This window comes from Leptonotus elevatus, chromosome 4 (assembly GCF_054856555.1).
Source record: "Leptonotus elevatus isolate MCC_2025b chromosome 4, RoL_Lele_1.0, whole genome shotgun sequence".
In the NCBI taxonomy this organism is placed as follows: domain Eukaryota; kingdom Metazoa; phylum Chordata; class Actinopteri; order Syngnathiformes; family Syngnathidae; genus Leptonotus; species Leptonotus elevatus.
Window position 1 is genome coordinate 5067877 of NC_141242.1, and position 25799 is coordinate 5093675.

The window sequence follows — 25799 nt, forward strand, 5'->3', positions numbered from 1 at the left end:
AATTGATCGGATCTGCAAAAAAAGACGTTCATTAGTAATTCAAGGTTTCTCCACATATACACTCGGATAAAAAAAAACAAAAAACTTTTTTCCCTCCGTGTATTGGATGTTGATCAGCGTTTTTTGGGAGAATTTTTTAAATAGTGGCGGTCGACCCTACTGTAAACACGTTTTTTTTAATTGTCTAATTTGATTGGTTATCTTTTTTTTTTTTTTTGTTCGGTGATCGGTTCAAAAATCCTGATCCTTTGAAGCCTAGTCTGTAATGTATCTTCCCGTTCTGAAAAATGGTTCACTGAATGCACAAACCTAGACTTGAAAAACAAGTAAAGTGAGCAAGCAAAGTTCATTTTCACTTTTGCATCGAGGCAAAACAGAAACCTAGAACAAGTCCACCCTTATTATGCATTTTATGTCAAAGATAAGACATCTTCAAAAGTCACATCCAGCAGTGCCAATCAGTTGGAATTAGCTCGCCCCCGTCCCCTGGCTGAAGCCGCGCTAAGTACTTCCCCTTCCCCTAATGGGGACTCATTTTCACATTAGAAGAACCAATTTGTTCCTCGTGTGTGTACACTGTCGCCATAGCTACTGTGATTGGCTCCAGTTTCAGTGTAACCATCAGCATGATTGACCTTCCAATAGTAAGGACCATAACGGGTAAACATACAAGCTCCAAAACATTACATTTATTCAATGACCGCAGCCTCCATGTTCATCGGGGATAAGGACAAAGGCAAAAAAACAATACCACCCATTCAAAAACAACAATATGGGTTTCTTTAGGCCATAGTTCTCCAGAGCTGAAAGTATCATTTGTAACAAAGATTAGATCGAAAGAACAGTCGCGATAGATTTAGATTTAGATGAGAACCACAAAGGAAGTGAATTAGGTGACTAAACTACATTTACCTTAAGTTCAAGTTTAATCTTACTTCAACGTTTAGCATTTTTTAAGGGTTAAGAATGACATTCACTAGCAATGAACATTACAAACAGGAAGGTACAGCACACATTTTTTTAGGGGGGAAAAAACATTGTATACTAAGTGGAAAGACGTAAAATTCAAATATGAAGGAAAAATGAAAAACATTTTTCATAGGCAGTCAACATATTCTTAGCCTAATAAATAGAAGGGGTGAGAATCTTCGAATGTCTCACGATTCGATTCCGATTTTTGGGTCTGCGATTCGATTCTAAATCGATTTGTCGATTACGAACAATTTTTGATTCAAAATGATTTGATTGACAATTTTTGCATCAATCTACAGATGTGCAAGGAAATGTAGTGATCTACTCCAGTCTGACTCGCTAATGCTAATTAGCGAGCTACTCGTTGCACTTTTACCACTCAAAAGAACGGCTCCACACTGCAAAAAAACAACTTTTATTGGAATAACTTGATCGTGACTTTTTCCTTCTACTCTCTAATGTGGCTGTAATTTAACAGTGTATTAGACCGTGTGGAACCACACTGCCCCTCAGTGGCCAAACCGGTTACAACATGAACAGCGCTCCAAATAAAGGCACACACAGACAAATCGATTTTTTGGCACACCCCTACCTAATAGCAAACAGTAATTGCCTATGTCATTGCTAACTAAGTCTTACCAAATACTAATGTGTTTGCCCCCCAAAAAATTTTTTTTGCGTTCTGAAAAAAATTCAAATACAACTTGGGAAAATATGCTACTAGGCTAATGATAGACATTTTGAAGCTTGGTTAGAAAATCTGTATCTGTATGAATATGTTGATGATTTTTTTTATTTTTACTTTATTTGCCTAGGATGCGCTGAAAATTCCCCAGAGTGTCACATTTAAAATTATTAAATTTTTTTTGGAACACCCTACATTTATGGATAGTCAGGACCGTCTGCTGGAGAATTGTCTGTTCTTCCAATCAGAATCCAAGATGACTGACTCTATTTTTGCCAGAAGTCATGAGCAAAGCGTTGGCCGTTATCATTGAGTCCTCCAGACATACAAATATTTACCCACCCGACTTAAAAAAACCAAGGAGAAATTGTTTTTTATGATTCAGGAATGAGATTCAGCCATCTATCAAGTACAAGGTCAAACTGTTGTCTGTGGTGCCTGTCGTTTTTTGTCTTGAGGCTACGATGAAACGCGATGAATGTCGATGACAACCGCTAACAGATGAGAATCCCGTTGTTGACCGATTCCCTCAGGACAGCATGAACACCGATGACAGTCGATCTTCGGCACACTCGAGGCACCTAACGACAATCTGCTAAAATAGTTTTCATAACCTGGAATTCGGCATGCACTATTTGTTATTTCACAGAAAAACAATGTATGTGTCTTGCTTGAATAAATGCCTGGCACTTGGCAAATCTAAGGGGGGTGTGACAACCATGACACGGACACAAAGAACTCTTTGCCAATCATGGCGCATTAGAATCCCGTTGCACAGCGCTCTGCTTGTTTGTGTCTGAGCAGTTTGGCGGCTGTAAACTGCTGACTCGACGGGCCACAGCTGAAAATGTCAAAACAACTTCCAAGATTTACCCTCTAAACAGGATGTCCTTTTAAACACAAATACGGCACGCATGCAAGAATGCACTGTCACCTTGACTGACATGTGTTTGATCCTCCGTAGAAAAGATTTAGATTTAGTTTATTTAAGAGTTCTAGTTTCTGTAACTCACTATCTGACCAACCACCATCTACTTAAGTAGGCTATACTTTACTATACCTGTGCCTATTTTCCTGTCTGCTAATCAACTGACTTTAAAATCTTACTGAAATGCCAAATACTGGCGGAATAACAGGTGAGTGTACTAAATATACTGTAACTAACTAGTACCAATTATAACGGCAACTCCATCAAAATTATACAACTGCCTATCATCCCATACTGACGTACTGTACAGTACACAGTACAGAGGCTCCAGACTTCAGTCATTGACTTCTAAGGGTTTTTGCGTAACCTACCAACACAAAGTACAGGTACATACGCATAGTAACCGCCTACCTAACTATAACAACATGGAGACATCTACCTACCTACATAGTACCAACTAATACCTAACCATACAAACATATACAATTTACTTTCCTATATATGTACCACAACATTTCTATCTGTACCTATTCCAAATACCAAACACCTCGGACCTAATCGTACCTCCACATACCTACCAACCAGGAATTATCTACTGTCAAATTTGGAGCCAAATCATAAGAAGGAGTCATGCCATATCACCTATGACAAAACTTCTTTCAACTCTGCATTTGCATGTGTCTTGAGTCATTTCTATGCAATCGTCCATAGTGATTGGCGCTGATCTCTACCAGAGCAGTTTTCTGGTATGACGTCCCAAATTTAAAAATAAAAAATTTGATTGCCATGCACTGGGGACGAGTTATATCAAACAACATATTGCCTATATGTGGTTGCTGGTTTCTCCAAAAACGAACAAAGCGATTTCTGGAATGGTGTTTCTTTGTCTTCCACTATCACTTCCAATTCCATCACACCGTCACTGTAAGCTTCGTTTTGTGTTGCGGCGCTCTCCCAAATGTTCCGCGGGAAACCATCAGCGCTAACTAAAGTGCAAAACATTCACATGCAACACACCAACAGCGAGCCCGTCTGTTAAGATTTCAATTGCGATTTTGCCAAAGTTATTTGGAATCTTAGTTCATCAGACCCTACATGTTCTTAGGCTGACTGCTTCAAACGTGATGAGTCATTCTTTAACATGCCTGGTTATCACCTTGGTAACTAAAGTATTTTTTCCTTAGTAACGAGCATCATCATCATCATCATCATCATCATGATACTTTCTGCTCAGTCTTAAGGCGCGGGAATCACGCTGCTGGCGTCCTTCACGTCTGACAAACATTCCAAAGGTCTCCGATTGATTTGCGTGCCAGCCATTTTTTTCATTCCCCTGGTGTCTCCATCTTGGCCTGTGTCGGGCAAAGCAGCTGACTCATCCTTCGGAGCACATGTCTGAGAGTCCAGACCTGAGACCTGGCACTATTTTCAGGGTGAAATGCCCCCCGCGTAACCTCTCCACATCCATTTTTGATACACCTGCCTGCAGGACTATAGACTGCTTTGAACCCTCTGCCTGCCTGAGCGCCGATGTCTAAAGGCACATCAGCCCTTTTCACACCATACGTAAGCTAGGATTTCCCCGCATATTTTTTTGCGGGTCGCTTTTGTGTGAACAGCATTCTTGGATCAAACGCTTTTAGTTTCTGTTTTAAGCCTTAGGATGGACCCCAAATTTCTTCTGGTAGTGAACCCAGAGGTGTTAAACCCATGCTCAAGGACACTTCAGCACAATCAATTTCCATATTTCCTTCCTCCTCCAGTTCAATGCCAAGCCTATAAACAAAAATCAGCGACTGCACAGCCCAATCAATCAATTTCTTACATTGCATCCATTTTCTTTAGTCCTCGTTAGGGTCGCGGTCGGGTAACTGGAGCTTATTCCAGCTGACTTTGCGTGAGAGCACACTGAACTGGTCACTCGCCAATCAAAGTTCTTCTCAGTGATGATTGCTAATTTGCCTCACATTTCTGTGGTTCAGGGTTCAACTCTCCCACTTAACCCCACATTTGAAAAACATGCAGGTTAAGTTCACCAAAGACTCGACGTGTGAATGTTTGATTGGCTGGCGACTCGTTCAGGGCGTACCCCGCTTCTCGCCCCAAAGTCAAGTTGGGCTTCAGCTAACCCGTGACCGTAATGAGGACCAGAGGGATTGGAAAAGGATGATGGATTTAAAATTCGCTGCATATGGACTTCGGTGCCATTAGACCTTGTAGAAATCAATTGAAACACACTATTGATAAAACGCTGAGCACTTTTGTCTTTTCATTCGAAGACAATACATCAAGATCAACAGGCATCCTGCTGACTACCTCACTGTCAAGTCACATCATCACTGTTTGAACTATAAACCTCGACATCCATTTATTTAGAAGCCAGCCATGTTACAGACTTCTGTAAATAAAACAAATAGTCCAGGCCTCACCGATCTATACGGACTCAAATCGACTGATGTTGAACTTCACCCCTCGGGCCTCCGACTAACACAAGACCACACGCAGTGCAATGCATCGACTTTAAGCGCTGCAGAGGCTCTGAAAACAAAATCGAATCATTAGCAAGGGCCGTGCCAAACCATGTGGCGGTGGCACATGCAAAAAAAACGACTGGCGCTAGTCAAATTGCGGAGTGAAACCTGCTCAACGGGAATAATGTTTGCATGGCAAGAGAACAAAAAGAACGCCGTGTAACTGGCAGGGTCTTTTTGCCACCTTTAGATGTTGTTTCAGCAATGCTATCATGACCACATTCGGTTACTCGTAAGCGCAAACCTCTGCCAAGGTCAGGCGGGGGTTCTCAGTCCTGTTACTTGCGTCTCCTCGAACCTTATGATCCGACAAGTGAGTGACGGTGAACTAATGTTACATGCGGTATATCTGGTCGTGACACGTTTTATTTATTTTGATTATTTTGATTACATTTTCTTGAAAACGTCTTGGGTCGTGGTCAGTTTACTTGGGTGACCCACCCAAGTATTAACATGGCGTGGGAAACACTGGAATAATAATATTATTTTATTGCTGTTAAATGTTAAAACATGCCAAATGTGACTCAAACTGTATGAAAGAGATCAAGTGTATTGGGATCACAGTTTGTGGTAGAATCACAGTTTCAAATATAAATAGAGGCAATTATTTTATTTTTTTTGTTGGGGGGTGGGGGGGGGGCTGTGTCGCCAGAGACTTTTAGAACAGTACACAAAAAAAAAACATTAGCCTAGCATTCAGGGGATCTACACGCATAGCCGCTGGCCAATCGCCCCATTGTGTGGCGCACTTAACTCTGTATAGTGCACGCATTCACTCACTGGACATTCTGTACTCACACATTCTGATGTGACAGCCGCACACTCGCCCCCAGCGGGAAGCCATGCGCGTTAAACGTAAACACAAATGTAAAAGAAACACAACATAGTAGAGTTAAGGTGACTTGCTGTAATAAATAGCATAAATAAGTGGCCTACGTGATGTTGGGATTTGAGTCAATTGTGTGATTCCATTGTGATAACTTCAGACATCTCATTACTAATTTCCGTTCCGTTCCGTTCCGTTCCGTCTTTAATTCCGCTTATCCGGGGTCGGGTCGCGGGGGCAGCACTAATTTCATTGACCTTTTTCGCCTTTGATCAGGGATTCATTCAACTGTGTACAATATTAACTCATTTGCTCCCAAAAACATATAAAAACGTATTTTTAAGATTGCAATGGTCCCAAAAAAAGAAAATGTACCTGAAGAGGTTGCTTAAAGCAATGGTAATTATTACAAAAAACGGCCAGCAGGTGGCAGCAGAGTATAAGAGATCAACCATGGCCATGTTGCAAAAAAGCTCTTTTACCCAGTCTTTTAAAATGATTTGTGAATAATGATGAAACTTAGCTATATTCTAATGCTAATTGCTGCAAAACGGAAACAGATACAAATACACTTTCCCCCCCATGTTTTAACAGCATTAGAACACAATAGTGGGCCTTGCAAAATCTGTCAAAATCCAGTAAAACCGCCGGGAGCGAAGGGGGTTGCTTCAGTGAAATGGCTGGGAGTGAATGAGTTGTAACAAGAATGGCAACCCATGTGCACCTTGGCACAAATGCTGGTGAATCCTGACGTTCATATCAGTGCAAGGCTCAATGCGAGTGTTTGTCAATTTGGTTTTTCCCAAATCTTGGAGATGCATTTCCTCTTGCAAATCCATTGACTGGACACATTAGGTACACCATTGCAATCAAATACAAAAGCTGTATGAAGATTTCATAATATTTTGGTTATTTGGCTCCACGAAAGGGGCAGCATATTAAAAACAACTGTCGGTACATATGAGTGCGAGTGTGCGTCCTGCACTACCTTATTCGGAAGGCCCAGCAGCGCAGTCGTCGTGCACATGAGGCTAGACTCCATCGCTTCTTCCCAAAAAAAAGATTCTCCATAATGCAAGAAAACACATGCAAGGCTAACTGTTCTCTGTGCGCACACACACACTTCAGTAGTGTTGAGAATTTTGGGTGGCGCCGCTGAGTCACATGACATCCTGACACCCACATGCTAAAGATTTTTGACAATGTCCATCTCTGCCGGATGAGTGGAATCACAAAGTACACATACATAGCTAGCATAGAGGCTAATGTAATATTGGTGCTTATAAAGAAATAAAGCAGGAAAAGATGAGCATAAACTTGCAATGCTAAATCAATCACAGCCTGCTTGTGCAGGAAACCATAACTTCCTTGGCAGAGGTAATAATAAGAGGGATTTGGATGACAGCAAGTGACTGGTGGCTCGTGTGAAAAGCACGTGTGCTTCAGGAAGGGGCCCCACCGACAACAGTTGGGAGTGATCTCAGACACAACATGGACAGCAGTTGTCCAGCAGACCGTGACTAAGACTGACACACTGTGTGCCCATTTGTGATATTTGTGTGACGAGCTAAGAATAAAAAGCAGATAAAATAATTCTTTTTCACGCTTTTACATGTTCTAATTAAATTTAATTCACAATATTTATTGAATTGTATGTACTTTTTATTTAATTTGATATTATTTAATTTGTGTAATTTTATTTAATTGTATGTAATTTCATTTAATTATTTTTAATTTCTATTACATTATTCATTACTGAGTTTTGTGTTTATTTTTTATTTAATCTACATCTTATTAAATTAATATTTTTTAACTTAATTGTAAGAATGTAATTTAATTGACTTTATTTGTTTATTTCATTAGTTAATCGTAATGAACTTTTATGCACAAGGGATGATCAGATTGTAATTTATTTATTTATTTTTATTGCTATTTAAGTTTTGATTTTATATTGTCCAATTAAACCACTGTATTTTACACATGCATTTTTTAAAAAATGTATGCACAATTCCATGTACTTAATTTTATTTTTATTTATTTTTTACTTAAATCAAATACAATATAATCAAAACGTGTATGCAACATCAGTGGCTCTCAAATTAAATTAAATTAAATTGAAATTCATTCATGGCTGTTATTTCTTTTTACGTGCATGGGCACTAAAAGTATTTAATTAAAATGAACTGAATTCAGTTTAATTTAAATGGTATCTATTTTTGATTTCATTCAAGTTATTTCATTTCTTTATTTCATTTATGCAGTCTATTTTTACTTTATTTTACGCACACGTGCAACATTAGCAAATTCAATTCAGTTCAATTCAATTCACACGTTTAATTTCTTTTTATACACACGGGCATTATGCAACACACACGAACGAGGTCAATACCATTCCGCCGACTCGATGCGGCGGTGACCCGACGTCACCCGAGTCTGCAGAGACTCGCCTCCGCCGTCTCCCTCCACCTTCACGCGTTTCACCCTCATCATCCTCTGCCTTTTCCTCTTCCATCTTTACTCCATCCTCTCCAGCCTTCCTCCTCCTTTTGGCATCATTATCCTCCCCCCCCCCCCCCCCCCGAAGGCTATCTCGCCTTTCTCTCACACATTTATTCCCCTCCCTCGGCCTCATCTCTTTATCATCTCACATCAAAGCCACCGCACAGGAAAAAAAGCGCCGACTGACCGAGTTTAAATTGAGATGTTGAAAATGAATCGCTGCCAACTTTCAGCTTGCGATGCTGTTGAAACTCACATGAAAAAGTGAGGCGACACAATGACAGGCTGCAACAGAGACGTCAGCGGTAGATAGGAGGGAAAGAGACTGCAGTGGGGGTCAACAACGGGACACTGGGGGGGGGAAAAAAACGAAGTTTCAAATGCAAAAGAAACCAACATTCTGTGGTTATTTAAGAATAGTTGACATTCCATCGTTTCAAAGACGTTTCCTGCACAGCGTCTTACTGTACGTTTTTGCATCAAGAAGATGCCCCAGGAGGTGACCTTTGACACCCAGTTGCAGCCCAGCTGAGGCGGCCGGTGTTCATTAGATCAAGTGCATCGCCATGGCAACGGCGCGCTACTCGGTAGGGTGTCCTGTTCCCTGACTTATTCCCATTACTGATTAACAAGCGCGCATCATCTTTAATTGAGTCGTCTGCTTGCTGTGAAGTTGCCACGCTGTGTTGATACTCGTCGTACAGACATTTGAAGTGAATGTCAATTTAATTAGTACTCATTTTATTTTCTTTCAATGTATTTTTTGAACTGTAAGTCAAGAATTGATTGATTGATTGATTTTTGCGGTGCAGTTTCGCAAATGCAAAAAAAAAACTATCTAATTTTGTGGAGCCATTTTTTGCAGGTTAATCGCAGGGACCCGAAGCAAGGGTTTTGTTAAACAATAAAAAATATGACAATATTAATGAATGAACAATTGATTTTCTTTTGTATATAACCAATAGTTGTTATGTGTTAAATTTACATTGCGTAAAGCAGCAAACTGTCATTTCTTGTTTAGGACCAAAGGTATGTTGATTACAAAAAGATCTACTGTCATGTCATTTTGAGAAAATGTGTTTTCTGCAGGGCTGAGAGCTCAAAAGTCAAAGTGGGAAAACAAACAAATAACATTACTGATATAAATATTTTATACTATATTCATATGCTTTTTTACCTCGTAAGCCACTCATGATGTGCAGCGTAGTATATAGTATACTTAATTTACGGTTCTGGTTCTATTTCGCTTGTAGATTTTGTCCCCAGAATTCAAAAACGTATTTGTCTGCTATTTTGCTATTCAAAGTTGGATATTCTCCACGTTCATGCAGTTCTAGACAGACATCTGTGAAAAGTGTCACTCGAGCATTTAGTTCCGGTGTTAAACGTGCTAGCCATGTTAATCCTAGGTTAGCTTAGCTAATAGCAGATATCAGAATGATACTTGCCAGAAATGTTAATTATTTACTGCCACGGACTGACTGACTAGCGACTGACTATGCAACGTGTTTAGCATCAGGGTTCATTCAGTGTCTTGTTCAAGCACACTTGGTCACCAGGGGTGAGGATCGAACCCGCAACCTTACGGATTGGAGACGACCACTCTGCTACGGGGTAAGTAAGTAGCACGGAGTTGTGGCTCAATTTCCGATTACCCGCAATGGGTGACGTGAACGGTTTAGCGAAGTTTTTTGGGACGTCTCGGCGGTTGGTTCTCAGTTTTGCTATTCAATGTGTTTTAATAAGGCGCAAAATGCTAATTTTGCTTCGGAAGACTGCGATGGGAAACCGCTCATTTTGAGATTTTTTCTAATAGTTTTTTTATGCACGCACGCACATACACATTTTCACCCACACACACACAAAATAAATATAAAAAAAAATAAAGAGCAATGATGATGACATTTCCGAATGAACAATACTGAGCTCTTTAAGAGAAAAAATAAATAAAATAAATAAAAAATAAAAGGGAAACCGCTCATTTTGAGGTTTGTATTTTCTTTATGTTTGTTTTTTTTATTTCAATGTTTTAAACTTGAATTCCTTTACTTGTATTGAATTGAATTGAACTCAACTGACCTACTGTCTTATTTTACAGCATCACTGAAAAGCCTCAAGAGGGACGGAGAGAAATCCTGCCCTGGTTATTTATTCACTAAAAGAATGAGGACTGCGTGCAAACAAATATGCAAAAAAAATAAAAATAAAGGGCAGCGGGACAATGGATGTCACTTATGTGTTTGTGCGTCGACGTTGAGTTGGAGGCGCGGTTCGTAATGGGAGGCGTTAATGGAGGACACGGACGGAGCAAGAAGGCGAGCGGGGCAGGCGGGCTCGTCTGCTTCACGAGATATTGTCGTGTTGCAGCTTGGTTGGGTGCTGACTCCTGCCCGCTTGTGTGTGTGTTTGTATGTGTGTCATGTGTGCGCCTGTAGCGATGTGGGCCAGAGCAGAGAAGATGGTGGCGGACACATGAGTCGGTTGAAACTATTTCTAAAAAAAAAAAAAAAAAAACGGGTTTCAAATTAATGCAAGCCACTGTAATATCAGGCGCAGTAGAAGAGTAACATTGCGCTTAAATGGAGGAAAATACAAGAATGTTCTTATATGATGATTACGCTCAAATGTATTGAATAGGCATGGGCCAATTACCGGATGGTTGACCTTGGTGTAAAAAAGCAAAGGAAATGAGCTGAGGGCAAAATATGATTCGATGCATTTTTATTCTGTTGATTAATGTGCATTGTAGTAAAAAAAAAAATAATGGTTCCAGTGGATACTAGTTAGCCCTCGAATAACATGAGTAGCCCACAGTTGTGTTCTAAAAATAGCTCACCAGTGATGGGACACTGAAGAAGAATGTTAAAATAGGTTTTATTTACATAAATATTTTTTTGGAGATTTGACATTTGAGAGCTGTAATTTTAATGCAGTTAAACCACAATATTTTTGTTCATGTTATCACAAAATGCCTATTATTTAACATGTTAAATAAAAACTTACAAATTAAATCAAACTAAACTGTACTCAACAAACAAAAGTTTAATCTACGCACATCTTCAAACTATTGTTTTTTTTTTTCACTTTTGTTAACGATTTGGACCTCGGCGGATGTCGGCGCTCTACTGTGAAATGCTTTCAATCACTTTCCCAAAATGTTTCTACCATGGTGCATTGTGGTCCATGTATTGAGGATTTCCCCACATTCGCACCATTGATTCCTCAACTCATTCATCTTGTTTTGTTCCATTGTTTGTTTGCTCTCTTACACTCTCTTTGCGCCAAGAAAAACATTTTTTGTAGTGACTGATTTATTAGCGTTTTCAGCACTTCACCCCTTTGGCTTTATTGGAACAAGCAGCAATTTAATCAAACAAACGTTTGCAACGACCTTTAAATATAACCTTGTTTGTACACCGACAGATAAACACCACGATAAATGAATAATCCTATTAACTGGAGATAGACTATTTGTAAAAAGGCTCGGAGACACAGCCCTTAACAAACAAATCAATCAGGGGTCGGGCTAAAGCCACTAGTGGCCCCCGTGATAAAAATATATCTCCTCCAACCCCCCCCCAAAAAACGTTTGCACCCATTTGCCCTCCAATCCAAAGTTAATCAGTTTCGTCTTCAGGTTGTAAATGAACAAGACAACAGCGGGTAACACGAAGAAAGGAGGCGGAGCATCAGCACGTGCAACTTGTGTTTCAGGCCGGGTGTCGAGTCGATGAAAGCGGAGATGAGATGGAACATTTATGTCTAAGCTGCAAAGTTGCAATGCTCAATTCTTCCCCCTCACTTTGTGGTCTCTTTTCACCTTTCACCTGAATTGCACGTCACGCCCCATTAAACACGCCGATTGCTCAACCATGTTGACAGAGCGCACACACACGCAAACGCGCACATACAATTAAGGGCGGACCAAACAAATTGACATTCATCCAATGCCTCGACAAGACACTGACTCCGAACCCTGTTTGTTTCCCGAAACCTGGATCAGTGCTTCGGGGAAATCAGCTACAGACACAAGGCCAGATTGTGTGGCCCGCTTAAGCATATAAAGTGCGTCTACTTCATATTTCTTGCCAAAATGAATTTTGCTCTTACAAATTTTCCTCACTTTCTGCAGATATTTTAAGGTAGTTATGGGTTATTGAATGCCAATTTGTAGTGGTGTTGTTGTGAGGGCAAGGCTGCTGGTGATTGGTAGAAAACCAGGAAGTGATACTAGCAAGTTCTGTCCTTGAAGCAATAAAGTCAATATTTTTATTTGAATCCTTCCATCACTATATTTGACACTAATTATATGCTGAGGCACACTAAGCAACACAATTAAATACAACTGAACTGAACTCAACAGTCACAAACAAATTACAGTACAGTACAGTATTGGTACAGCTTCAGTGTTTAATTGGATCTCGCTTCGGTTGCTGGAAACAAATTTTTCTTGTGAAAATTCATGTGATACAACAATACATTTTAAATGGACCATTACATCTGTGACGTGACACCATTCACCTGCGATTCCAATTTCAAATCACATCAAAATGAGTCGCAGCGACATAGTTGCAGCCCTAATCCGAACCCTGGCAGACCCCCACAATCCGTCTGCCACCATGACGACAAAGGGCATCATCTTCCGCTGGACAGAAACTTCCCGAGAGAAACCTTGTATTCCTTTCTCAACCCAAATCAGCTCAATCATCCATTCAATCATTTGCTCCGACACACATAAATCGTCCGATCTGTCGGGCCTTACTCGGCAAACAAACCTTTCATGCGAGCGCCTGAGGACCAGATGGAGTTGTAGACACAAGCATCATGTTGAATAAAACCCCCCCCAAAACAAAACATCCCAAGTAAAGTTTGTCACAATTTTAACAAGGATTCAAAAAGTAAAGGGTGAAATTGTCTGTTGCGTCATAGGGGGGCAATTGCTTGCAGTTATGTGTTACATACACGGCAGCGCTCCAGTCTCATCCGCATTTCTAAATCCGTTCCCCTCTTGACAATGTATGCTTTTTTTCCTTCTATAAACTGTAACCGGTCTATGTTTAGTTTATCAGCAGACACAACCCAAATTCTCCATCTCACACCCTCCAGTCCTGCTCTAATGAATACATCTTTGTTGGGTTTCAGGAAAAACAATCAGGGATGAAACCTCATGACCCCCCCCCCTGCAGTCAGGACAGTTACGCTGCTCCTGAACGGGCCGACGTGCGTCGCGAAAACAGACACGGGGGTTGTGCGTTGTTATTTGAGATGTAGGGCAGCCTCACGACTGCCAGTGTAGCGCTTGGCCAACGGGCGGCCGAGCAACAATGGGCCGCCGCTTAGCTCTTAATTACAGTCAGACGACTGCGAGTCCCAACAATGTCGGGACGCAGAGATGAGACCGTGATTACGCCGTGACGCACGGGTTCCAAAATTCCCTATTATAATGATTAAGTTAATCCTTCAACCTCTTCTACACAGATGCCCATAGTACCAAGTTTACTGAGGCACTACTAAAGCGAGGTTCAACTGCAGACACGACTTAAATAATTTTAAATCACTAATATTGAACAAATTGTAATAAAATAAAAAGCACATTTATACAGAGGTGGCAAATCCAGGTCCAGAAAGTAAAAACCCTGCCACAGTTTGGTTTTAGCCCCAAATGCTAGATAGCTAACTAGCCCCCTAGCTAGCTCCCATGGTGCTCATTTACCTGCTAGGGAGCTAGCTAGCTTGGTAGCATCAGGGGCTAAAGCCAAATTGTGGCAGGGTTTTTACTTTCTGGACCTGGATTTGCCACCTCTGCATTCATACACGCTGTAGCCACAACTGAAGGCCAGACATTCAACATGCAAACTAGCTAACGGTTACCAAGGTAAGAGGACGCGCCTATGCTGACCTCACAACACCCAACTTTATACTCATTTGTTGACTCCCACGTCACTCACCAGGCCCAAGTAACGCCTATTAAAGCCAAACTCACTCAAATACACAGATGCGTAAGAACAATAATACCTGAACCTCACCTCTGAGATGGGAAATTCAGATCCAGGTCCAGAAAGTAAAAATCCTGCCACTTTAGCTACAGGTGCTTGTACTAAGCCAGCAGGTAAATGAAGTCATTACAAGAAGCACCTGTGGCTAAACTAAACTCTGGCAGGGTTTTTACTTTCTTGACCTGGTTTTCCCATCTCTTTCTCACATGCAAAACAAACATCCCATTACCCAATTAACTCATTCACTGCCATTGACGGCTATAAACGTCAAAAATTCATTTGAACTATTTCTATTAGTTTGCCATTTTTTTCCACTTTTGTTAACAAGAGTATGAAAACCTAGAATTTTGCATTGTACATTTAGAACAGATATGAAATTTGTAATCAATCGCGAGTTAACTACTGAAGGCATGCGATTAATTACAAATAAAACTTTAATCGCCTGAAGCCCCAAATTTTTTATAATATTTTCTTTATTTATTTAATTCATTCACTGCCGTTGACGGCTATAAATGTCAAAAATGTATTTGAACTATTTCTATTAGTTTAGCATTTTTTCCACTTTTGTTTACAAGAGTATGAAAACCTATAAAAAAAAAAATTGTACATTTAGAACAGATATAACATTTGTGATTAATTGTGAGTTAACTAGTGAAGTCATGCGATTAATTACAATTTTAAAAATGTAATTCTTGCCCCTAATTTTTAATAATCTTTTTTTTAAATGAATTTATGGCAGTGAATGAGTTAATCAGCAAGAAAATTGGTAAAATAATTGGCCGTAAAAATATTTGATAGTTGCAGCCCTAATACTGTCATCCCTCGCATATTAAGGTTGTTGCAAAGATCCATCATTTATTCTACACAGAAACCAGCCAAGGCGTCATATTGACAAAAACTGTGACTAAGAGTCAGGTAATTGGATTGCAGCATTCCCCCGCTATATCGCGGCCCATACCACGCGCCCGATTTTTTTCTTGTGCGCTCAGCTGGGATCAACTCCAGTGACCAAGACCATGACCCTGAACAAAATTGAAGTATGAAATGGATGGAGATACAAAGAGCAAGATAAAGGTTCGATTGGAGAGTCTTCTGCATCAATACAGTACCGTAATACCTCAGTAAGATGCTAGATATGAAAATTTGTGCACACACTGCGCTTGTGGCAGTTTGAAGGGCCTGGCATAAAGGCCGCCTGATCCTACTTGGCACGCCATCGGAAGCTACCTGAGTCATCCTGTCTGCTCCTCTGCCCGCGGCGGTGCCCGTCAGATCGAGATCTTTCAACGCTAGCACGCTTAAGGCCTCGGTCAGCTCGCGTCGAAATCGTTTACAAGTTTAAGTTGTTGTGTGACAATGTTTGTAAACACTTGTACTTGTCTCGGGTATCGAACATCCCTAATTTGTCATTTCTTGCTCATTGAAAATGTAAAGAACGAATAACATAAATTCAAAACAAGTGCGTCCATCTTCGACAATCTGTACGGCGATATCTTAGCTGCATTTACTCCCCCCACGCTGTTGCGAGTTGTTCCGTCATGACCGTCTTTGTCTGTTAGGAAATAGAGCGACTGAGAATGTTCAATCAGCCGCTTTTGTTCGCCTCATGGCGATTCTCAACGCATAAGAACGTCGCCGTTTGAGGAGGCTGCCTCGTTGTCCAGCCAGAGGGGGGGGGGGGGGGGTTGTGTGTAAATGAGTGAGCCCACGCCGCTAATGTTGACCTGTGTTGACAGTCTTGCTGGGCAATGTCTGTGGATGGTTTGCGTATAAATGCATCAACTCGGTTCACCCGAAGACTGACATTGTCTACATGGTTTATAAAAATATATGTATGTTCACTAAAAATGATAAAAATGTCTTTAGTGTCTACAAAACATGTTAGGTTTAAAGAGAACTAAGCTAGCATACATGTTATGTAAACATTACTTGTCATTGATGAACCTAGCATGCATGTTTTAGGAAACAGACTTTAAGAAAATTGACATATGTCTTTATATAAAACATTGCAGGTTTGTCGTTAAAAACATTACCGGTAGTCTTCACCGCGTAGTACTGATTCCTCCGGTACTTTAGATATGTAAAACTCCATTTATGGACAACGACAAATTATTTTGAAAAATACCTTTCTTTCCGACTCATGAAAGAAAGCAGCTAGCGCTAAGCTAACTACTGCCCGAGAGGCCTTAATCGACAGCGTGAAGAAATGTTTTGCCATGTAGTGGTGAACTAATAGAATGCAATGACCTCAGTTTGAACTACGGTGCCTCAGAGATACCGCACGTCGCAATCCTATCACCAATTACAACGTTTCTTTCTTCCAGTGTCACCATATGTGTTTTTTTGTAAATATTATTAGTCTTAAACGAAACTTGCATATGTGATTTTGTGAACACTGAAAACATTTAGAGACTTTCAATTAACATAAAGCAGTCTTACGGCCTTAAGTGTCGTACGTAAACATGACTACAATCTTCAATGACCCTAACTTACCTATTTTGGTAAAGACCGAATACATTTAGCAGCCATCCGAGGACAGGCAGACGACAAATTGTCTTGAATGTCTACAAAATCATGTACGTGTATTAGGGTCATTGAAGATCCGTGTCCACGAATACGTTCGGATTGCAGTCTTCAATAAACCCAATATAGGGTGCATTAAAGACAAAAACAACCCACAGTAGGTTCACTGAAGACTTGAAGGTGAAGCGGTTTCTTGCTTAACAGTATGTGACGGTTCTGCGATTCTCAGGGTGTACCTTGCCTCTCTCTCGCCCTAAATCAGCTAAGAAGACTCCAGCGCCCCGTGACCCTGAACAGGACAAGTAGAAAATGGATGGTTGGCGGATGCGTGTGCGCGAGCCACACAATTCAGACTCCCCATCAGCAGCAAGCAACACTGCATTGTTGAGTTTGGTTTGTTTTGTTGTTGTTGTTTTTTTTACCCAGCCAATGGAAGAAACCAAGCAGACTCGCAGGGGGACGTGAAGCCAGCAGGCCCGAAGCATGCAAGGTGCTCATACGGAAACATGAGGAGGACATGCTGGCGGACACACAGAGAAAAGCGGGGAGGAGGGGGGGGGGGGGGGAGGATGACGACGTTACCTTTCCGGGGACGAGGATTTCTCCGAGTTCACTGACATGAGCGGAGCCTGTTAGCCGCTCGCTGGCCGAGGGACCAGAAGCGAACAGAGGAGGCGCCTTTTTTTTTTCCTCCCCTGCTGTTTGGATCTTGATGATGAGGTTCTGAGTGAAAGGAGAGGAGAGGGTTACTGTCTCTCCCTCCTCCGCCTCTTCCTCCTCTTCTGTCCTCTTTTCTCCGAGGAGGATGGAGGACAAAAACGAGTGTTGAAGATGATGACAGGACCACCTTCCTCCTTCCTTCCTTCCTTCCTTCCTTCCTTCCTTCCTTCCTTCCTTCCTTCCTTCCTTCCTTCCTTCCTTCCTTCCTTCCGCCTCTCGTTCTCCTCGCCTCTTCCCTCCCGAGGCGGCCCCCCGGTCCACCAGCTGCTGACAAGCAGGACCCCCCGCCCCCCCCCAAAAAAAAAGACGTCCGTGCGTGTGCCTGTCTTCGTGGCCGTGTTTCCTGAACCTGCCGCTGCCGCTCTCGCTGTCCTTCCCCACCGCTTGTGTCAGGCCTTCTGCAGCTCTGCACAACAACAGAGCCCAGAGCCCGGCGGAACATTCCACTGCGTGCGCGTGTGGAGGGGTGTCGCCTTGTGACAGCAACAGGGAAATAAAAGCTTTTTTTTCTTCTTCTTCTTCTTCTGGCGCACTCGCTCTCCCCTCCCCTTCCTCCACCTCCGACCTAGTCCCTCCCCCATCTCTCACTCTCCCCCCCCCCCCCCCCTCTCTCCCAATTGCCTTATTACGACATCCTGTTTCTCAGGGCAACGCGACACAGATCTGCCTCATCTCCCACCCCCTCCTGCTGCTTCTTCTTCTTCCCTCGCCTCTTTATCTGGCATCATCGCTGCCTTTTCCCTAAACCTCATCTTCATTGCTGCCTCTTTTTTTTGCCGGAGCATTACTTTATGGGCAGATGGGTGCGCTTCTACATGAGCGACCAGCTCACTTTGAGGTAGCCAGAGGGTGTGCCATAATGTTATTGAGTGTGTGTGTGTGTGGGGGGGGGGGGGGCAGAGTGTGTGTGTGTGGGGGGGGGGCTGTCTCGGTCCCTCAGTCTGACCTCAATATTAGTCTGTGGGTGCACCGATGCGTTTTTATGTAGGTGTGTGTATGGGGAATCCTGAGGTTAATGTTATACTCAAAGTGCACAGTGGGAAGCTCTATAGAGTAAGCATGTGGGGGAGTAAAAAAAAAAAAAAAGGAGGTGGGACGATGCAGTGACGTCATCAGCCAGATTTAAAAAAAAAAGTGTGGCACGGATATAAAATGGATTGCTTTAAAGGGTAAGAAAAGGAGCCCTGCCACCAATAGCGACAAAACATCATTTAACGGCCCTCCTAAAATGGAGCAACTGCCCGTAAAAGGTTCACCCAGTGGTGTCCAAAGTATGGCCCATGGGCCGTTAGAGGCACGTTAATGATTTGTTTTAGCGTTCCGTGGCATATACAAAAAAAAAAAGATTTTACTATGCCACCAATGCTATTTATTGGGTGTAGATGTTAAACTAGTGGGTGGTTGCAAAACCCACATCCCCCATGGGTGTGACACACCTGACAACTGTCCCACCCACAGTTGAGAATAAAATGGTTTTATGTAGCTTTTCAAGATGTACCCAAAAAAAAAAAATCCAACAGAATGCGATACATTTTTGCAATTTTTTGTGCATTCATGTATAATACTCGATTCAGGATTATTTATGTATTTATTTATTTATTTAGCGCACAAAAAAAAGGGTTGTGCCCAAAAAAATGACAACATGATCATACAGTAAAAACTGCTTTATTAAAGCTCATCATCTCAATACAGATTGGATCTCGTCTTGGACCTCAAACGGAGATGTGCTCAGAACATGCCACAGGGCTGCAGGCCACTCCAAAATCATGACAAAGCCCAAACTATCTAATACAATGCTTGATGAATTATTATAAGCGTTAAGTCGAAGTATGTCATAATGGCCGTTGTGTCCTGCAATTTGAATTTGGAGGAAACAAATTTGGACACCCCTGGTTTTAAACCATGAAATCACACATTTTGATCCCACTCATCTTACCCTTCATAAAATGGCTTACAGATGATTTGACTTTGAAAAATGCACCAAGCTCATCTTAGCTCCTCAGAGTCAAGATGGATCACTTACTTTAAGTATACTCTTCTCGGATCGACTGTATTATTTCCCCACTTATGCGGGGCTTTTGCGGCATCTTAGGCATTTCAGACAGCAAAACAAAAAACACAAATAGATGAGTTTTTCAGATAGGATAAAAATTAAAATAAACATTTTTGGTTCATGTGTAATTAATATTAAAGTCTCACTGTCTTATAAGTTATTACTTCAATAGTTTGTGTCAAAAAATTATATTCATTTTTTTTCATCCTCATCTATGTCTTTTTAGTATCGTGCAAAAATTTTAGATTTTTTTTTACAGAGAACATCAAATACCTCTAAAAGATATCCTGAGTGATTATCCAGTGTGGTGTGTTGAGAGACACACATAAATACCGACAATTCGACCGATTTGATTTTTTTTTTTTTTTAAGAGAATACTAGATGTTTTGAACGACGACCCTGAACGAATAGCCTTTATTTTTTTTCTACTACTGCTGATGTCCCATTAATAATATACTGTACATTGAGTTCATTATTATCCCAAACGAACAATTATTTACTGTTAATTGGAACAGGGCGTTCAGAAATAAAATTGACCAAATATGAGGCACATGCTGCTTCACCAAGCCTGAAGGCATACCACGGCTGTTTAGGTAAATTTTACTAGACTCATGTCGGCTCTCCCATTTAAAATCTACTCATGATAATATGTCAAATCTTTCAAATGTCACCATATAAACATGAATTCAAAGCAATTAGGGTATATTATTTTCAAAGCATTCACTAACAAACAAGCTTCTCAACAGATGTCCTTTTACACAAATCGTTAGTTTGAATGTCAGAGCGTTTGTAAAAAGGACAGCAAGTAGGCCGGCAATTAACAATTCATTTGTCACCCACTTTCCAATTACAAGTGCATGCATTTTTTTTTTATCTCATAAAATACCAGCAAAATAATCGAAACAAACAAGACCGGCTCCCTAACAGCAATGACATTCATGTCGCAAAAAAAAAAGACAAGAAAAAAGCACAAGTTCCACTTTCCCACACGAAAGGACGACATCATGTCTCTGGGCCAAACTATTGACCTCATTCCGCACTCATGTGGGTCACCGGCTACAAAAGAACAAACTGGATCTTTACCACCAGAGCAACACTTGAGCCGGCCGGGGGCGCCCCCATGCGTCTTCTGCGTAACTATTTTCATGTATCCACTTTTTAGGGGGGGTCACATGATTGATGATCATGAATTTGGAATAACTTCAGTGAGCACTTTTTCATGAGGGAGGCAGTCGAGTTGCAGCCTACACCAGCTGACTTTGGGGTACGCACCCTGAACACGTCCCCAGCCAAATGAGCATTCGCACATACAATCACACCAATGGGCAAGTTTGAGTCTTCAGTGACCCCATCATGCATGTTTTGGCAAGTGGGAGGAAAGCGGGAAGAGAACAACATGCAAACGCCACACGGGAAGGCCTGAGCGGAGGTTCCAACTCAGAACCTCTTGGCAGTGTATACTTGGTTGTAGTTATATATTTGTTTTTTGTTTTTTATAAATTCACAAAATGTGAAGAAAAAAAAAGAAGTAATTTTAGCACATCGTCATTGCGAGGTGTTGTGTGTAATTATATCATTATTGGACTGTAACAGAGCAAAATGTGAAAAAAAAAGTAAATCACTGACTGTATACTGTTCATTTTAAACAATGCAATAATATATTCAATGTGGCCCTACTAGTGTAAACATGGTATTCTGATAAATATTGTGTATGCAGAATATGAATTAAGCATAAACGTCCACACGTTATTATCCATCTCAGGGGGCGGCCATTTTGCCACTTGCTGTCAGCTGAGAATGACATCACAGTTGCTCAGGGCTCAGGTAACGACCAATCACGGCTCATCTTGCGAACGTCACACGACTTGTCAGAAAACAGCCGAGCCGTGATCGCTCGTATATCTGAGCCCTGAGCAACTGTGATGTCATTCTCAGCTGACAGCAAGTGGCAAAATGGCCGCCCCCTGAGATGGAGACAAGAGTTGAACTTTGCTGCTTAATATTCCACAAACACAATATTAATCAGAATACTGTGTTTACACTAATGGGGCCACAAAGAACTTAGAAGTATAAAGATTTTTTTTTTTTTTTTTTTTTTACTTGACTTTAACCCTAATTACAGATAACTTCCATCCCTTAACTGAATTGTTTCATAAAAGTAAACGGGAAAGCATCAGTTTGCAATGCATCATGCCATTTTAAAAATCCCATTGGCGTGTGCTTGTGAGGAGCATCGATGTCAGCATTTCCTGGGTCAGGTCACGGCGTAGAGGGGGGGGGGCAGAGAATTGGGAGGTGGGGCGTTCAGGGACACGGTCGCACAGTGAGATGATTCCCCAAGAGGAGAAACAACACTTAAGAACACAAACACTCAATCAACGTGTAAGATACGACCACATAAGTCCATGTGCAAATTTCACTCCAAAAGATGACGAAAGCGAGGGGGGGGTTGGTTGGGGGGGGGGGGGGGGGGTTGAGATGATGACTCTCATGAGCAGATATATTTTAGGAGCCAGTATTGAGGCTGCCGCGAGCTATCTTTAAGCGGCCTACTTCTCCATACTGCCTGGTGGATGCTGGCTGGGGGGAGAGCGAGAGGATGCACGCAGAAACACACACGCGCATGCACACGCACACTTGTGGGGACACAAAAGCAGCTATGAATCAAAGCAAGGCAAACACAGACGATGTGTGTTGCTCTTTTTGCTGCTGTGACGCTGATGCGCTCGTGTCAGCAGCTCTAATGTCTCATTATTACACATTGCCCTCGATAGGGAAAAAAAAAGCCTCACGTACACAACAACACACACAGACAGTGTAGGAGTAATTACGCGCTTTAAATAGTCTAAGAGTGTCCAGTGTCGAAGGATGCGAGGGCCACTTATGACGTTCTTGACCTTCAATTTATGTAACGCATGAAACCGATTCATTATCGCAAATAAGGATAGGCAAAATGTATAGCATAGAAACTGTGGCCTTTATTCATCCATCCGATTGTTTGTGTAGAAGAATTCTCTTGTTTGCAGCGGCAGTAAATATATATATATATACCGATGTCCTCATCTGTTTACAAATGTGGGTCATCACTCTGCTCGCAGAGAGCAGGCAGCATGCTATGGGAGAAAAGGGGAAGGGTGTGGGGGAGAGTCATAGCACTCCACACCTGCTGAGTAAGGGTTTACTACCTCGCTCAAGATGGATGCCAGACACGGGAGTTTGCTTACACACCACTCAACATTGCGTACTATCCATCCATCCATTTTCCGAAGCGTTCCCTAATTATACCAAAAAGAAATAGGGGATTAAGTCCACAGTATGAAATTATGGAAGGACGCACACGACATTTATGAAGTGTTATTGAAAATGGAGACAGATGTTCTTTTATCTTTGCAGCGTGTTCTACCGAAAGAGTCTACAGTGCACTGCCGCCCCCTAACGGTTAGAATGAGTAGTACAAAAGCATAACCAGTAACAAAAGTTTTTTTTTTACCTCCTTTATTTTAATTTATTTAACTTTAACATGTGGTTTCAATGAAAAGTTGTTGTTGCAAACAATAAAACGAATATTCAGTAGGTTTTCAATTCTGCCACTAGTAAATTATAAATTTTAATACTGTTCAGTGCTCATATTAAATCTTGAAAAATATTAAAGTGATTATACCAAATATCGTGGTTGACGTTTTCTATAAGCCACAAGGTCCAGTTTTAACGTTTAATAAAATATAAATCAATTTGTTTTTTTCTGTGAAACCTATCCCCATGCTAGTTGCTGAAACATTCGACGACTCTTGTTTTTGTGCTTTTTCTGAAATGCCTTACAGATGCCACAAGATGGCACCAAAAACACTGTCTAATAGGAAAATATACATTGGTGTAAAGGAACTAACTAGTATGTTGAAGTGAAACATCTCCACTGATAGACTAGCTTGTCTGGGAGGAGCTAAGTTTAGCCTTGGTTGTTAGGAGGAAGTTACTCGAGTGTGAATGTTAGCAATTCTTCACTATTTGCCATGAATAGTTTTTCCCCCTATTTACTTATTTTCTACGTAACAGTGTAGTGAGTATTTTCTTTCTCAGCTATAATTGTAGTCTTTACACAGAATGACGATGCAAGCATAGACTGTTTAATGATCACAGTGGAAGCAGCCTTGCTCAAAAGAAGCTGATAAACTAAAACACACACACACACACACACGAGTAAAAGTTAAGTAGGCTGCAAACAAGGAAGCAGCAGAGACGGACGGAGCAGTTCAAAGTGAGGGGAATGAGTATCGACGTGTGTTACACGCGCCGGCATTCATCATTATTGGTCGCGGGGAAGAAGAGATGTTTAAATGCATGGCGGTCCAATCGATAAACAATAAGGCCGTGTAAGACAAAAAACTTGTTAAGCTTCTTCTGCAGTTGCCATTGCAGCAGCATGACAATGTTGTGGAATTTATTTATCTTATTGTGGACACATTCAATTCAGGCCCGACCAGTTGGTTACTTAAATGTGTTGCCATGGAAATTCAATTACAAAGAACATAAATTCCTCCGACCAGGAATCGGCCAACTGCCAGCTCGCTACCAAATTCTTCCATCCAATCACTGAGCTGCTTCCTACGACGATTTGGCCAATCACTGAGCGACCGTCACAATAGTCCCGCCTACAAACATTCGACCAACTAATCGCTCAGCTAAATTCTAACAAAAGTTTGTCCAAAAAGTGCTGCCAGGATTCAACCAATTACTGACCGGACTTTGTACCACAATTTACCCAAGCAATCATTGACCTCGTCAAATTTACCCAACCAATTGCTTCTCTTCTCGAAGATGTTTCAAAAGATTTGTAAGACTTTTTTTTACTTTTTAAATCAAAACATGTTGGTTGATTTCAAGAATAGGTTTAGTTTATACATTTAATAAAGTGTTTATTTTGTTTTGAAGTATCTTCATCGTTTTTTTTCCTTTGGTTTTAAATTGAAGCATTACTACAAGTCAGGAACGGGATCGAGAATGCTCCGTTGTCCAGCTCGTTAGAGGTTTTACAAGAGCTACCACGGAAATCCCATCAAAAAGAGCACACCAGCATTGCTTTGAATATTTTTGTAAAGGTCAACTTACCACCACTGAACCAACAACGAGGGTCAACAGAAGTGCTGTTGATAAAAAAGAAAAACCAGCGGTGCAATGACTCCCCTTGTCCCGGCGAACGAGTACAATCGCAGTGACTGAGACTCACTGCCTTATTTTGGCCTGCTCGAGAACATGTTTCCATGGTAATGCGCACAACACACACACACACACACACAGCAAACGGCATGGCGGGACGTTATTTTAGGGAGCCGTCTTAAAGCAGTAAAGACAGAAGGGATTAAGTTGCAACAGGAAACTGCAGACCAAACGTAGCGACTTGGTTCCATCACCATCGGGAGACGTCTGCAATTTGGTGCCCATTCACTTCTCCCAGCACAATACATGTCCCGACATTGCCAGTTTGAGCTGTAATTGCCAAACAAGTCGTAACAGATTTTAGAACTGAAATGACTTTTATTAAGCTAACACCAAAAAACGATCCGCTGATCTCTACCAAAATGTTGCCACCTATCAAAATTCCTCACAAATTCGATCATGTGAACGTCATATGGCCAAACCTAGGAAACAGGTGAGCCGTGATTGGCCATTACCTGATCCCTTAGCAATTGTGATGTCATTTTCAGTCAACAGCAATTGGCAAAATGGCCGAAAGTAGGTGTATTTTGCTATTTAATTCATACTCCATTAATGCAATATTACTCATATTATTCATCATATTATCGTACAGATATTTTTTTTTACTTGACTGGGATAGGCTCCAGCACCCCCTGCGACCCTTGTGAGGATTGGATTAGGCGGTAAAGAAAATGGATGGATGGGTTTCCCCTTTGTTGAGAAGTTGCTACAAATTGCCTGACACAAATTGCTTGCTTTATCTTTTTAAAGGAGGTTGCACCTTTTAACTTGAAGCCTAAACTGAAAAATTTGTGTTATCCAGAAGAAATTACACAATAGAGATTATTTCAATAAAATGGACAAATGATGCTA

At 41.3% G+C, this 25799-nt stretch overlaps 1 protein-coding gene across 1 annotated transcript in view; it reads right to left on the minus strand.

Annotated features, from left to right (window-relative positions):
* Positions 1-25799, minus strand: part of srpk2 (SRSF protein kinase 2) — a 45525-nt gene that overhangs the window by 18754 nt on the left and 972 nt on the right.